This window comes from Petromyzon marinus, chromosome 46, assembly GCF_048934315.1.
Source record: "Petromyzon marinus isolate PM22_M1 ecotype Great Lakes invasive population chromosome 46, UKy_Petmar_22M1.pri1.0, whole genome shotgun sequence".
NCBI classification, from domain to species: domain Eukaryota; kingdom Metazoa; phylum Chordata; class Hyperoartia; order Petromyzontiformes; family Petromyzontidae; genus Petromyzon; species Petromyzon marinus.
The window spans coordinates 3,364,359-3,379,600 of NC_133712.1; the positions used below are offsets into that span (position 1 = coordinate 3,364,359).

The window sequence follows — 15,242 nt, forward strand, 5'->3', positions numbered from 1 at the left end:
GAGACGCAGATGTTAATGTACCGCAACATTTATCTGTTGACCCATGTTTCATTTCCGGTGAAGGATAACATCATTTGGGAGTGATATAAAAACCAGTATTGGACCTCCCCCAAGACTGACTGGGCCTTAAATGAGTACCTAGTATAAGATATGAACATCAGCACTGGGGAAGCAAAGGAGGTCAGGCATGATGCTAACCACATTACCCTCTCAAACATTGTGCCAGCCTTAATAGGGGCTCGCTAAGATAACTTGAGTGGGGAGGGGGGGGTGAAAGTGCTTCATATGTACTGTTCTACGAACCCAGTGATGGGACTTCAATTCCTCACCCTGGCCAACTAGATTCAGCAGTCTATTCAGGCAACACGGGGGATCTTTGTCCTTGTGTGTGAATGTGTAAGCAGTAGAGTAGCGGCTAGCACCCTGTGCTATGAACCTGGTGAAACGAGTTCGATTTCTACTCACGGCCAACACCTGTGACAATTATCTGAACCGGTCCCGGCCCTCCACTAGCTCGACTCAGCCTCAAATGAGTACCTGGTGTAGCGGTGTGTAAACATAACCACTGGGGAGACAAAGGCGGCCGTGCATGGTACTGGCCACCCACCCCCTCCTGTGTCGTGCTGGCCTTCACAGGTGTCTGTTAATAGCACTTTCCCCAACAATTAGTTGAGGCTATACAGGGGATCTTTGCCTTTGTTTGTGTACGTGTGTACAAGTTAGCCCGTGCATGCGCGCGCGTATGCAGAGGTTCGAGCAAGTGCGGCGTGCGTACCGGATGCGCCAGTCAGCCAGCTGGTACTGCTTGTCGGTAGACAGGCTGCAGTAGTGCATGAGGAGGTGGGCGAGCGAGTTTCTGGCGAGGCCGAGGGAGCGCGCCGCTGGGTGCGTGTCGAACAGGCCCACCACGTACAGGCCCAGGTCACGTTGCAGCCACTCAATGTCCGAGTCCGCTCCGTGGAAAACCTGCGCCCCCGCCACACCGCAGCGTCAATCACCACGTCACCGTGGCAATCACTGCGCCACTGCGTCGCCGCGTCAAGCACCACGCCTCTCACGTGGCCGGTGCTCAAGATATGGTTACAACGTCCCTAGTAACCATCGTCGCCGCCGCCGCTGTCAACAAGGCATGGCTGCAGCCAGCCCCCCTTAATTGCTTCCTTTCTCTATTTCCCTTGCTCGGTCCGACCTGCTCCCTCCTATTCTTTGGTCCTTTCGGGAAAGTCACCACCACGTAGAAGGGAAGCAATAAAATAATAAAAATATATAAAACAATACAATTCTCACGACGTTTCGACTGCAACACAAGCAATCATCATCAGGTGTGAAAACCACAGAAAGAATTTTATTGTTTTATATTTTTTATATTTTATTGTTGCCCTTCTACGTGACTTTACCAAAAGAACCAAGAATATCAATCCCTGCAGTCACGAAAGCTTTAAATAAATAAAAATTCTGCTCCCCCCTGTTCTCCCCGTGTAATTCTGCGCCCCGAGATGTTTGTTACGCTTTAGGTGCAATACAAGTGCAATTTATTGTTGTAAACATTCACCCAATGGCATTCATATCGAGTGTGCAGGCAGTGCAATGATACATTGGCAGGAAGCTGGAGGGACCCAGGCGTCGTGCTACAAAGTCGGCGAGGGAGAGGGATGTCTCTCTCCTTGTTTTGCTGTCTCACTCGATTATTTTGTTTATGCATGTCTACGTGCACGCGTGCCTCTCATCTTGACAATGTTGGGGTTGGTGAAGGCCTCGTTGAGGATGTACAGGTCGTCGCGCAGCATCAGTGTGTCGATAATGAAGTCCTCTTCGCGCGTCGAGATTTGCATGAGGCAGGTGATGCCCAGGAAGGAACGGTATGGGTGATGCTACGGGGCCACGCACAGGAATAGCCGCTCAACGGTGGGCGGACAAACAAGAGTAGAAGAGGCAGATAGGCGGTCGAGAGGGACGAAAGCAAACACAGATCCCCCATAGAGCTTTAACAGACTGTTGGGACAAGTGCTGTTAGAGAGCACCTATGAAGGCCGAAACGGCACACGAGGGGTTGGGTGGCCAGCACCACGCCCGGCCGCCTTTGTCTCCCAAGCGGCAATGTTTTTAAACATCGCACCAGGTACTCAATTGAGGCCGAGTCAAACTCGGGGAGGGCCAGGACCGGTTCAGAAAATTGTGCTCTCGCACAGTCGGTACGGCGACCGGCTCCTCTTGAGGGCGCTCCACCTTCATCTTCTTCTCCGCTGCAGACACGGGGATCCGTCACTCATGGCGAGTGCGTGCAGTAGTGTGCTGGTTAATGCACTGCAAACCCAGTGAACTGATTTCAATTCCCGCTTGCGATCAACAGCAATGGCAAATATTTGATCAAGTCCTGGGCCTCCCCGAGGTCGACGGAGTCTTAAATGAGTACCGGGCACGATGTGTAATCATCAGTGCTGGGGAAACAAAGGCAGCCGAGCCTGGTGTTGACTACCCACCCCTCGTGTAATCCTGGATCTTCAGAGATGCTTGCTAACAGCACTTGCCCCAAGTCTGTTAAAGGTGAAACGATTTTTGTTTTTGTCGTATGTGTGTGTGAGCAACGCCTCGACTTCTGTACATGTCTGCATGTGTGTGTGTGCACATGCACGTGCAAGTGTTTGCGACTGCTGGATTCGTGCATGTCTCTGTGTTCATGATGTGTGTGTGTGCCTTCACCGTGTTTGGCTTTTGCAGGCTGTGCAGAGCTCTTCTTTGGTTTCTCTAGCGCTTTCATCAGTTTCCAGCGACTACAGATCTACAGAGACGGATGAGATAGCACTCAACGGGTTCTCATCACTCACTCAGTCAACTACTTAAACACTCATTCACTTACTCAGCCACTCAGGTACTCGTTCAACGATCCAACCAATCATGCGCTCAACTACACTCTCTCACCTACCCACGCACTCACTCAACCATTCATTCACCCACTCATCTGCTCAAACATGCACTCAAATAACCACATTAATCACCAAACCACTAAAATTCCTCACTCAGAACCCATCCGCACGTGTGCACAAGTGGTTTGTGAAATGGAATGATGGAGAAAATGATGATGGAGATGATGATGTGAGCAAGATGTTAGCACACAACAATCACGTGTTACCTCAAACACTTTTGAGTTAGGATCCAATTTCTTTTCTTGAAATGGCAGAGATTTCCCGTCACTGGATGGTAGATACTGCAAGCACAAGCACATGAACAGATGCACAAGCGAACTTTTTTATTTTCAACCACTTCCTCGAGTCCCCACGTCTTCGTGTTTCCAGGATTTCTGCGTCAAGGAAGACCGTTTTATCCAAATCCTAAGTGACCCCGTGTCACGTGTGACCCTGTGCTAATATTGTGTCTCTATGCCTCCTATCTGTCTCTCATTTACCATGCCTCCTGTGTGTTCCCCACGTCCCTAAGTCGCTTGTATCACTGCATTGTCTTGGTGTCCTTGTAATTCCCGTGTCTCAAAGTCCATGCATCTCCATGCCACTCAACTACCCCTGTGCCTCCACATGTCCCTGTCTCCCCATGTCTCACCATGCCAAAGGGGTTGACGAACGTCTGCAGGACACGCGCTGCCTTCATCTGGGACGTGGAGCTCTGAGCAGTGCGAGCCTCGTTCTGCTGCTCTTCGCTGTCCTGCACACCGCAAGCAGAGCGCAGAGCGCTACAGCACATCGCAGCGCACTACAGCAACATGACAGCAATTTCAGCACAGCTCAGAATGCGACAGCACACAAGAGAACGCACAGAACGCCCCAGCACATGATGGCTAACACAGCAAACACAGCACGGTACAGAAAGCTACAGCACACGAGATCACACACACAGTGCTTTCGCCAGCGGTGTGGGAAATGAGACATGGGTTGGTTGTGGTCGTGTGACGATGTTGGGCTCACGTCAAACAGGGTGAGGACCGGGCGCATGGCAGGCACCGCCCTCCGTGCTCCCTCCACTGCACCACACAAAGACAAAAGTCAAAGATCCTCAATATAGCCTTGAAAAGACTTTTAGGGCAAGTGCTGTTAGCGAGCATCTACGAAGGTCAGCACGGAACACGAAGGGGATGGGAGGACCAAAACTACACCCAGCCACCTTTGTCTCCCCAGTGCTGATGCTTTACATGCACTGAGTACTCATTTAAGGCTGAATTAATCTAAGGGAGCCCCAGGACCGTTTTAGATATTCGTCACCAGTGTTGGCCGTAAGCAGCAATCGAACTTGGGTCGCCAGGTTAATAGTGCAGCACGCTAACCAACTAAACTACTGCTGTTCGTCGTGACCGGGAATGGAACTTAGGCCATCAGGAACGTGCCACTACGCACTACCACTGCACAACCGTTCTCTAGTGACATACAGACATACGCTCGCTAGCACAGAAGATGCACAGAGATACAGACTGAACAATACACACATGAAGACACACACCCACACACGCGCAATAATATACAGGGCCACACACCTGTTGCAACCGCTGACACACAAGACATACGCATGCAGACAGGCAAATAAAGACACGTTAACAGAGACACAGGAATGAATACACACATATGAATGGAAATGCACGCAATTGAACACAGACATAGACACAAAGTGAAATAAATAATACGCACATACACGCAGCAGCCAAAGAAGGGTCATTGCTTAAAACATCACCTATTATGTAAGTTTTACTTTTAGGACAATGTTACTGAAAAGTATTTTGTTATTTTTGCTTGTGCCCCACTGTAAATGCAGTCAGGACATTACTTGTTATTTATTTCACTAAATTACGTTTAATTTGTACACAGAACATGGCAATTATTTGTATGATTACTACTCAAATTATGAGTGTGATATTCAAAAACAGCACAGTATTTTTTTCATGTCAATATAATGAAATCTACTCGTGACAGGCTAGGTGTTCTCATCAACTGTCACGAAAAAAAAATATATAATCCATATCATGAGCTTTGCCGATATAACCAGCACAACTAAGTGTGAGCTACCTTCAGTACCGTGCCTTGTGATTGGCTGCCTGTCGTCCAATGATAAGCCATCATGAGGACAGAAGAGAGGGTTTTCCAATCGCTGTCAAAATACAGAAGAAAATTGATTGAACAATCAGTGCCACACTAGGGTGGGCATACAAATGATACCATTAAGCTCACCTTTGGGGGATTGAAACATCTAGATTGTACTGTCTGGGTCAGGCCATGAACCAACAAAATCACACAGGGGTGTCAACCTACACAACAATCGGAACATTATTCACACGCTAAGGACGGACATGAACTGAGCTCCTCATTGTCACGACGGTTTAGGGACGTGGAATTAAAAAAAAAGAACCACAAATGAAGAGTTCTGTGCCGGATAATGAAAATGAGATGTACAGTTGATAATCGCAAGTAAAGAGGGCATTTGTGTGATGAGTTTTGGTCTCTGGTCACCTCTGTCCGGGTGATGAATGTTCTTGATGGAGCCTTGATGGGCGTTTCGCTCTGCGGGAACAGCAGCAATGATTATTAAACAAACGCAACCTTTACTGCAACGAGTAATTACTTTTGCAGTCACTTGTGCCTGGTTGTGACCATCAACTCGCTACATTTGTGAACGTCGTTTAACCACGGGTGGCTGAAACTCCCAAGATCCAAAACCTAGGATCTTAGCCAGGTGGTGTTGGTGGCGAAGTCCTTTAACCCAGCACTATGGAGGCAACAAGGGTGGGTGGATCACACAAATGTTGTTAAACTCCCTTCCCGTTGCTTTTCAGGTGTCATATCATGGCCTGCTAGAAGGGGGTACAGCAAAGGTTGACTTCATCTATTCGTTCTGTATGGGATCGACTGTTGCCTCCTCGCATGTGTGGGTTTTCTCCAGGAACTCCGGTTCCCTCCCATATGTAAACACTCATTAATTGGTTGATAACACCTTCATATAAAGACGACCACAAAGCTTGGGGGGAAATTTGGCACAGGCTCACCGCCTGGTAGCCTTTCCCGCTCGTCTGTGGTTCCCCCTCACGCCTCTGAGTCGTTCTCTCGCTTCGAGTGAGCGAATAATGTGCAGTGTGTCACAAATTAAAAAATTATTATTGAAGCAGTGCCGGATCATTGTGTTTGACCCAGTATTGGCCCCAGGAGCCACCCAGTCACCACCTATATTAAATCCATACTCTTTGGTTCTTTCGGTAAAGTCAGGTAGGTAGAACAATAATAGATCACGACGTTTCGATCGCAACACAAGCAATCGTCATCAGGTGGGACAACCACACCAACTGCTGTCTTCAGCAGTTGGTGTGGTTGTCCCACTGCTGTCTTCAGCAGTTGGTGTGGTTGTCCCACCTGATGACGATTGCTTGTGTTGCGATCGAAACGTCGTGATCTAATATTTTTCTACCTACGTGACTTTACCGAAAGAACCAAAGAGTATGGATTCCTGCAGTCACGAAAGCTTCAAATCAAGATTATATTAAATGTTTGATTATATTTATTTATGAACATTCTGCCTCTGACCACTCGCTATCCCTCTCCCCCTATGACTTTCAGTCTCTGTCTCCCACTCTCTTTTGTCGCTGTTCTCGTTCTCCGACTCTCTTGCCCTATCTATCCTTCATCCGTATCTCAACCCTGGCCGTCCATTATGAACCCCCCGCTGCTCCATCGAGCCGCCTCCGCTTCTGCGGTCCCCTTAATGAGCGGGACGAGGCGTGCCTGCTTGACGAGCTGTCACAGCTCATGGCGTTCTGTCTCACGAGGGGCGGCACCGGATTGCAGCACGCGAGCACGCCCTGCAGCTCCCTGCGTCGGCAACGACGGGACACGACGGCAACGACGATGTCAACATGTTAGAGCAACGACACACGTCACAACACAATGCCAGAGCAATGCAACATCACGGCAAAACCACGTCACAGCAACAACACAATCTGACAGAAACAGCACAACGTTACAACAAGCCAGCACTCTCTCTCTATCTTGCATCAAACAGCAATGGCGTGGACTAGGGTGCATATAGCCGTTGATACTGGCAAAAGCATATCCGTTCAAGATGGCGTACATATATCCTATTCATGCTGGTGTACATACGTATATTGTTCATTCTGGCGTACGTGCGCATAGGCAGCTCAGGTTAGTCTATGTATAGCCTGTTCATCCTGGCGTACGTATGTATATTGTCTTCAGGCTGGCATACGTACATAAAGCCTGTCTTGTCTGGCGTACGTATATATAGCCTGATCATTATCAGGATCATACTAACCAATGCTAGTACCACAATGCAAACTTCATCAACACCATCATACTATCACCATATCCATATCTTCACCAGCATCCAGATCACCATCCACATCAAAACATTATGAGTGGCACCACCATCAACACTATCACTACCACTCTCACTACTACCAGCACAATCATCAGCCACCACCACTATTACCAACAACAAGAACAGGCGCCATATGCCAATAAGTGGCGGTGACATCACCACGGCGGTTGTCCCAGGCCAGGTGCACTCCGAAGCCACGTGCAGTGTCGAAGGCTCGCTAACAGGAGCTCACGGAACAGAGCCAGGTGCCATGGGTTGACTGACTGCAATGACTGGGGCAGATGCACCAGCTGTGCACGCGACTGTGCCAACTTGCTGTATTTTAGCCGCCCGGCACTCCGCTCTTTATTGTGAGCATCGCTCCTCTGCCCTTCGTTGTTGTTGGAGGGCGAATATTACCACCACTGTCAATACCATCATGGGTATCACTCGCACCACCATCCCAACTGTCCCTGCCACCACCGGCCCCACCACCACCGTGCGCGGCTTACCGAGGCATCTCCTCTGCGATCTTCATGAGCATGTGGTTTGGGAGGACGTATCTGTGACAGCAGGAGCACAACACACACCGGTCAGGCCAGGGCACTATGCACGTCGCAGCAATAACAATAATCACACAGGCCGTACAAGCCCAACAACGCAACAGCTACAGTAATCGTACTACGCAACCATTAACCTATGGAACTGGAATGTGCAGTTTCTACAACTGGTTCAGGATCGCGATCAGGTAATTTAAAAAGTGCTGCGTCGTATACCCCCGTGTTTTACTGTGCTATATTATAAAACACCCATGTATCGATATTTCCATTTAAATGTGCAATTTTATTGAGGGAATGTGTGTTGTTTTGGTGCGGTCTTGGATCGTTTTGTATATACTTATATACTTTATATTCATACATTTTTCGCTACTCTGGACATCTGTGATAAAGAGTTCATAGCTCATCGAATTCCTCCAGTCTAAATAAATATTCTGCTAAATCAAGATAAAAATTTTGAACACTGTGGTGTTGTTCTGTTTGCTGTGTTATTCTACGCTGTCGGAAAGTCCCGTGCTTTGCTGCACTATGCTATGCAGTGCAGTACACGGCTATTTCAGCGCCGCGGGCGCTCTCACCCCGTGCTCTCGTCCTCGGCGCGTGCCGTGCGGTCGCGCCAGGCGTACAGGAGCCGGGCGGCGCTGCTCTGCTGCACATCCAGTGGCTGCTTGTGCTTGTGCAGCAGCTCCAGGTAGGAGTCCTCGGTGAACACCGGCTTGTGGTAGCGCTGAGACACACACACACACGCACACAGGGAGAGAGAGGTAGATGGAACAACGCAAGTAGTGATAGCGGCAGCAATAATTACCAGGGTTCAGACTTGTTTGGTATGCTTCTCTCTCTGTGTCCCCTGTTGTATCTGTGTTAGCTCCCCCCTACTTGGGTGTCTGTATATACATCTGGGGTTATGTGTTTCATCTCTCTCGTAAATTTAGCTCTTCTGTACCTGATGATGGCTGCTTGTGTTGCAACCAAAACGTCGTACGCTATTGTCATTTTATTATTTCTCATTTATACGTGACTTTACCGAAAAAACCAAAGAGTAATTACCAGGGTTGTTAAAACGATCATCAGTTAACTGGTAATTGTTTTCAGCATCAATTACCAGTTCTGAAAGTCGGTAACCAATGTTTCCAGTGGGAATTTTTATCGTGAATGCACTAATTAGGATGCATGAACATTAAAACGGTACGGCGGGCCCGAGTCACCACATTGAACATAAATCGGCATTTTGCGACCCGCTCCACTGCCACTGTGTAGCATATTATTACGTTCCAGGGACTCTATGAGATGATAGGACAATAGTCTACACACATTACACCATGAACTATATCACTTCGTTGATCTAGTTAAAAAGATAAATATATTCTTTGTTTATTGCTCGAGGCCTTTTAACGGAATAAACCATATTTTTGGAGGGGTGGGAAAACTTTCCCGATCGAGAGTGAGAGTGGTGGATTTGCTTACAAAGATAGGCTTGCAACTTGCTCACTGGTGGAGCCAATGGGGGGTGGGGTGGCACGTGCCCCCCCAATGATCCGATCGAAATCCCTAATTGAGATCGGATCATTGGGGTTTATTGGTAATAAATCGGCATTTTGCGACCCTCACTGCCACTGTGTAGCATATTATTACGTGTCAGGGACTCGATGAGATGATAGGACAATAGTCCGAGTCCATAATTGGTAATAAGTAACGGCAAAGCAGTTATAAGTGACTCACAGAATTGGGCGCAGTTGCGTATACAGGACACGACTTCCCTGAAGGCATCAACACCTTCAGCGAGCGCGATGCCGATCACACAACGCGGTTCGAATTCGATCCTCGATCGATGGCTGCGCCATCGCCGCACACGCGTCAAATAAAAACCAAGGGACAAGTCCTTACTTACTAACACTAACTTTTTTCATTGCTGGAGGGGTTGCCCCCCCCCCCCCCCCACCTGAAAATCCTGGCTCAGCCATTGCCCACGCGCCACTCACCTTGAGTGCCACAGTTCGGCTCTGGTCCCACACAAGCTGCAGGAGGTTGGGTCGGCCCAGCGCCTTGGTGAGCAGGTCGGCGCGGACGCGGTCGTACACGTACAGCAGGTAGTGCGTGTCGGCACGCGCATAGTGCAGCATGTCTGGCAGGAGAGGCCTGTGTGTGTGTGCATGCATACGTGGATGTGTGCAAGTGTTGGTGTGCGTGTGTATGCAATTGTGAGTGTGTATGTGTTTGTGTGTGAGTGTGTGCATGCGAGTGTGTATGAGACGCAGATGTTAATGTACCGCAGCATTTATCTGTTGACCCATGTTTTATTTCCGGTGAAGGCTAACATCATTTGGGAGTGATATAAAAACCAGTATTGGACCTCCCCCAAGACTGACTGGGCTTTAAATGAGCACCTAGTATGAGATATGAACATCAGCACTGGGGAAACAAAGGAGGCCAGCAATGATGCTAACCGCATTACCCTCTCAAACATTGTGCCAGCCTTAATAGGGGCTCGCTAAGATAACTTGAGTGGGGAGGGGGGGGGTGAAAGTGCTTCATATGTACTGTTCTATGAACCCAGTGATGGGACTTCAATTCGTCACCCTGGCCAACTAGATTCAGCAGTCTATTCAGGCGACAAGGGGGATCTTTGTCCTTTTGTGTGAATGTGTAAGCAGTAGAGTAGCGGCTAGCACCCTGTGCTATGAACCTGGTGAAACGAGTTCGATTTCTACTCACGGCCAACACCTGTGACAATTATCTGAACTGGTCCCGGGCCTCCACTAGCTCGACTCAGCCTCAAATGAGTACCTGGTGTAGCGGTGTGTAAACATCACCACTGGGGAGACAAAGGCGACCGTGCATGGTACTGGCCACCCACCCCCTCCTGTGTCGTGCTGGCCTTCACAGGTGTCTGTTAACAGCACTTTCCCCAACAATTAGTTGAGGCTATACAGGGGATCTTTGCCTTTGTTTTTGTACGTGTGTACAAGTTAGCCCGTGCATGCGCGCGCGTATGCAGAGGTTCGAGCAAGTGCGGCGTGCGTACCGGATGCGCCAGTCAGCCAGCTGGTACTGCTTGTCGGTAGACAGGCTGCAGTAGTGCATGAGGAGGTGGGCGAGCGAGTTTCTGGCGAGGCCGAGGGAGCGCGCCGCTGGGTGCGTGTCGAACAGGCCCACCACGTACAGGCCCAGGTCACGTTACAGCCACTCAATGTCCGAGTCCGCTCCGTGGAAAACCTGCGCCCCCGCCACACCGCAGCGTCAATCACCACGTCACCGAGGCAATCACTGCGCCACTGCGTCGCCGCGTCAAGCACCACGCCTCTCACGTGGCCGGTGCTCAAGATATGGTTACAACGTCCCTAGTAACCATCGTCGCCGCCGCCGCCGCTGTCAACAAGGCATGACTGCAGCCAGCCCCCCTTAATTGCTTCCTTTCTCTATTTCCCTTGCTCGGTCCGACCTGCTCCCTCCTATTCTTTGGTCCTTTCGGTAAAGTCACCACCACGTAGAAGGGAAGCAATAAAACAATAAAAATATAAAACAATAAAATTATCACGACGTTTCGACTGCAACACAAGCAATCATCATCAGGTGTGAAAACCACAGCAAGAATTGTATCGTTTTATATTTTAATTGTTTTATTGTTGCCCTTCTACGTGGTGACTTTACCGAAAGAACCAAGAATATGAATCCCTGCAGTCACGAAAGCTTTAAATAAATAACAAATTCTGCTCCCCCCTGTTCTCCCCGTGTAATTCTGCGCCCCGAGATGTTTGTTACGCTTTAGGTGCGATACAAGTGCAATGTATTGTTGTAAACATTCACCCAATGGCATTCATATCGAGTGTGCAGGCAGTGCAATGATACATTGGCAGCAAGCTGGAGGGACCCAGGCGTCGTGCTACAAAGTCGGCGAGGGAGAGGGATGTCTCTCTCCTTATTTTGCTGTCTCACTCGATTATTTTGTTTATGCATGTCTACGTGCACGCGTGCCTCTCACCTTGACAATGTTGGGGTTGGTGAAGGCCTCGTTGAGGATGTGCAGGTCGTTGCGCAGCATCAGTGTGTCGATAATGAAGTCCTCTTCGCGCGTCGAGATTTGCATGAGGCAGGTGATGCCCAGGAAGGAACGGTATGAGTGATGCTACGGGGCCACGCACAGGAATAGCCGCTCAACGGTGGGCGGACAAACAAGAGTAGAAGAGGCAGATAGGCGGTCGAGCGGGACGAAAGCACACAGACGGCACAACCCAACAAACCAACCGCACATCACAACTCGATATTATACGACCACACATGTCACACTCACATGCTGGCACTCACCCAGACAACAAACACAGATCCCCCGTAGAGCTTTAACAGACTGTTGGGACAAGTGCTGTTAGAGAGCACCTATGAAAGCCGAAACGGCACACGAGGGGTTGGGTGGCCAGCACCACGCCCGGCCGCCTTTGTCTCCCAAGCGGCAATGTTTTTAAACACCGCACCAGGTACTCAATTGAGGCCGAGTCAAACTAGGGGAGGCCCAGGACCGGTTCAGATAATTGTGCTCTCGCACAGTCGGTACGGCGACCGGCTCCTCTTGAGGGCGCTCCACCTTCATCTTCTTCTCCGCTGCAGACACGGGGATCCGTCACTCATGGCGCGTGCGTGCAGTAGTGTGCTGGTTAATGCACTGCAAACCCAGTGACCTGATTTCAATTCCCGCTTCCGATCAACAGCAATGGCAAATATTTTATCAAGTCCTGGGCCTCCCCGAGGTCGACGGAGCCTTAAATGAGTACCGGGCACGATGTGTAATCATCAGTGCTGGGGAAACAAAGGCAGCCGAGCCTGGTGTTGACTACCCACCCCTCGTGTAATCCTGGATCTTCAGAGATGCTTGCTAACAGCACTTGCCCCAAGTCTGTTAAAGGTGAAACGATTTTTTTGTCGTGTGTTTGTGAGCAACGCCTCGACTTCTGTACGTGTCTGCATGTGTGTGTGTGTGCACATGCACGTGCAAGTGTTTGCGACTGCTGGATTAGTGCATGTCTCTGTGTTCATGGTGTGTGTGTGCCTTCACCGTGTTTGGCTTTTGCAGGCTGTGCCGAGCTCTTCTTTGGTTTCTCTGGCGCTTTCATCAGTTTCCAGCGACTACAGATCTACAGAGACGGATGAGATAGCACTCAACGGGTTCTCATCACTCACTCAGTCAACTACTTAAACACTCATTCACTTACTCAGCCACTCAGGTACTCGTTCAACAATCCAACCACTCATGCGCTCAACTACACTCTCTCACCTACCCAAGCACTCACTCAACCATTCATTCACCCACTCATCTGCTCAAACATGCACTCAGATAACCACATTAATCACCAAACCACTAAAATTGCTCACTCAGCACCCATCCGCACAAGTGGTTTGTGAAATGGAATGATGGAGATAATGATGATGGAGATGTGAGCAAGATGTTAGCACACAACAATCACGTGTTAACTCAAACACTTTTGAGTTAGGATCCAATTTCTTTTCTTGAAATGGCAGAGATTTCCCGTCACTGGATGGTAGATACTGCAAGCACAAGCACATGAACAGATGCACAAGCGAACTTTTTATTTTCAATCACTTCCTCGAGTCCCCACGTCTTCATGTTTCCAGGATTTGTGCGTCAATAAAGACCGTTTTATCCAAATCCTAAGTGACCCCGTGTCACGTGTGACCCTGTGCTAATATTGTGTCTCTATGCCTCCTATCTGTCTCTCATTTACCATGCCTCCTGTGTGTTCCCCACGTCCCTAAGTCGCTTGTATCGCTGCATTGTCTTGGTGTCCTTGTAATTCCCGTGTCTCAAAGTCCATGTATCTCAATGCCACTCAACTACCCCTGTGCCTCCACATGTCCCTGTCTCCCCATGTCTCACCATGCCAAAGGGGTTGACGAACGTCTGCAGGACACGCGCTGCCTTCATCTGGGACGTGGAGCTCTGAGCAGTGCGAGCCTCGTTCTGCTGCTCTTCGCTGTCCTGCACACCACAGCAGAGCGCAGAGCGCTACAGCACATCGCAGCGCACTACAGCAACATGACAGCAATTTCAGCACAGCTCAGAATGCGACAGCACACAAGAGAACACACAGAACGCCCCAGCACATGATGGCTAACACAGCAAACACAGCACGGTACAGAAAGCTACAGCACACGAGATCACACACAAAGTGCTTTCGCCAGCGGTGTGGGAGATGAGACATGGGTTGGTTGTGGTCGTGTGAGGATGTTGGGCTCACGTCAAACAGGGTGAGGACCGGGCGCGTGGCAGGCACCGCCCTCCGTGCTCCCTCCACTGCACCACACAAAGACAAAAGTCAAAGATCCTCAATATAGCTTTGAAAAGACTTTTAGGGCAAGTGCTGTTAGCGAGCATCTACGAAGGTCAGCACAGAACACGAAGGGGATGGGAGGACCAACACTACACCCAGCCACCTTTGTCTCCCCAGTGCTGATGCTTTACACGCACTGAGTACTCATTTAAGGCTGAATTAATCTAAGGGAGCCCCAGGACCGGTTTAGATATTCGTCACCGGTGTTGGCCATAAGCAGCTATCGAACTTGGGTCGCCAGGTTAATAGTGCAGCACGCTAACCAGCTAAACTACTGCTGTTCGTCGTGACCGGGAATGGAACTTAGGCCATCAGGATCGTGCCACTACACACTACCACTGCACAGCCGCTCTCTAGTGACATACAGACATAAGCTAGCACAGAAGATGCAGAGAGATACAGACTGAACAATACACACGTGAACACACACACCCACACACAAGCAATAATATACAGGGCCACACACCTGTTGCAACCGCTGACACACAAAACGTACGCATGCAGACAGGCAAATAAAGACACGTTAACAGAGATACAGGAATGAATACACACACATATGAATGGAAATGCACGCAATTGAACACAGACATAGACGCAAAGATAGTCACAGAAATAATACGCACATACACGCAGCAGCCAAAGAAGGGTCATTGCTTAAAACATCACCTATTATGTAAGTTTTACTTTTAGGACAATGTTACTGAAAAGTATTTTGTTATTTTGCTTGTGCCCCACTGTAAATGCAGTCAGGACATTACTTTTCGATTTAAAGCTTTCGTGACTGCAATGATTCATCTTCTTTGGTTCTTTCGGTAAAGTCACGTAGAATGAGAATAAAATAATAAATTGATAAAATAAAATAACACAATAATATTCTCACGACGTTTCGGCCACAACACAAGCGGCCTTCATCAGGTGAAGGGAGCGAGACTGTCTGGTAGGACAGCGCTTGTGTTGTGGCCGAAACGTCGTGAGAATATTATTGTGTTATTTTATTTTATCAATTTATTATTTTATTCTCATTCTACGTGACTTTACCGAA

At 49.0% G+C, this 15,242-nt stretch overlaps 1 long non-coding RNA gene across 1 annotated transcript; it reads right to left on the reverse strand.

Moving 5' to 3' along the window:
* Positions 1-3,783: 3,783 nt before the first annotated feature.
* LOC142930976 (uncharacterized) lies at positions 3,784-7,411 on the reverse strand. The gene is made up of 4 exons (XR_012946971.1): positions 6,711-7,411; positions 5,448-5,498; positions 5,007-5,088; positions 3,784-3,973 (listed from the first exon to the last, which is right to left on the reverse strand). It is a non-coding gene; the product is annotated as an uncharacterized LOC142930976 (long non-coding RNA).
* Positions 7,412-15,242: the final 7,831 nt, after the last annotated feature.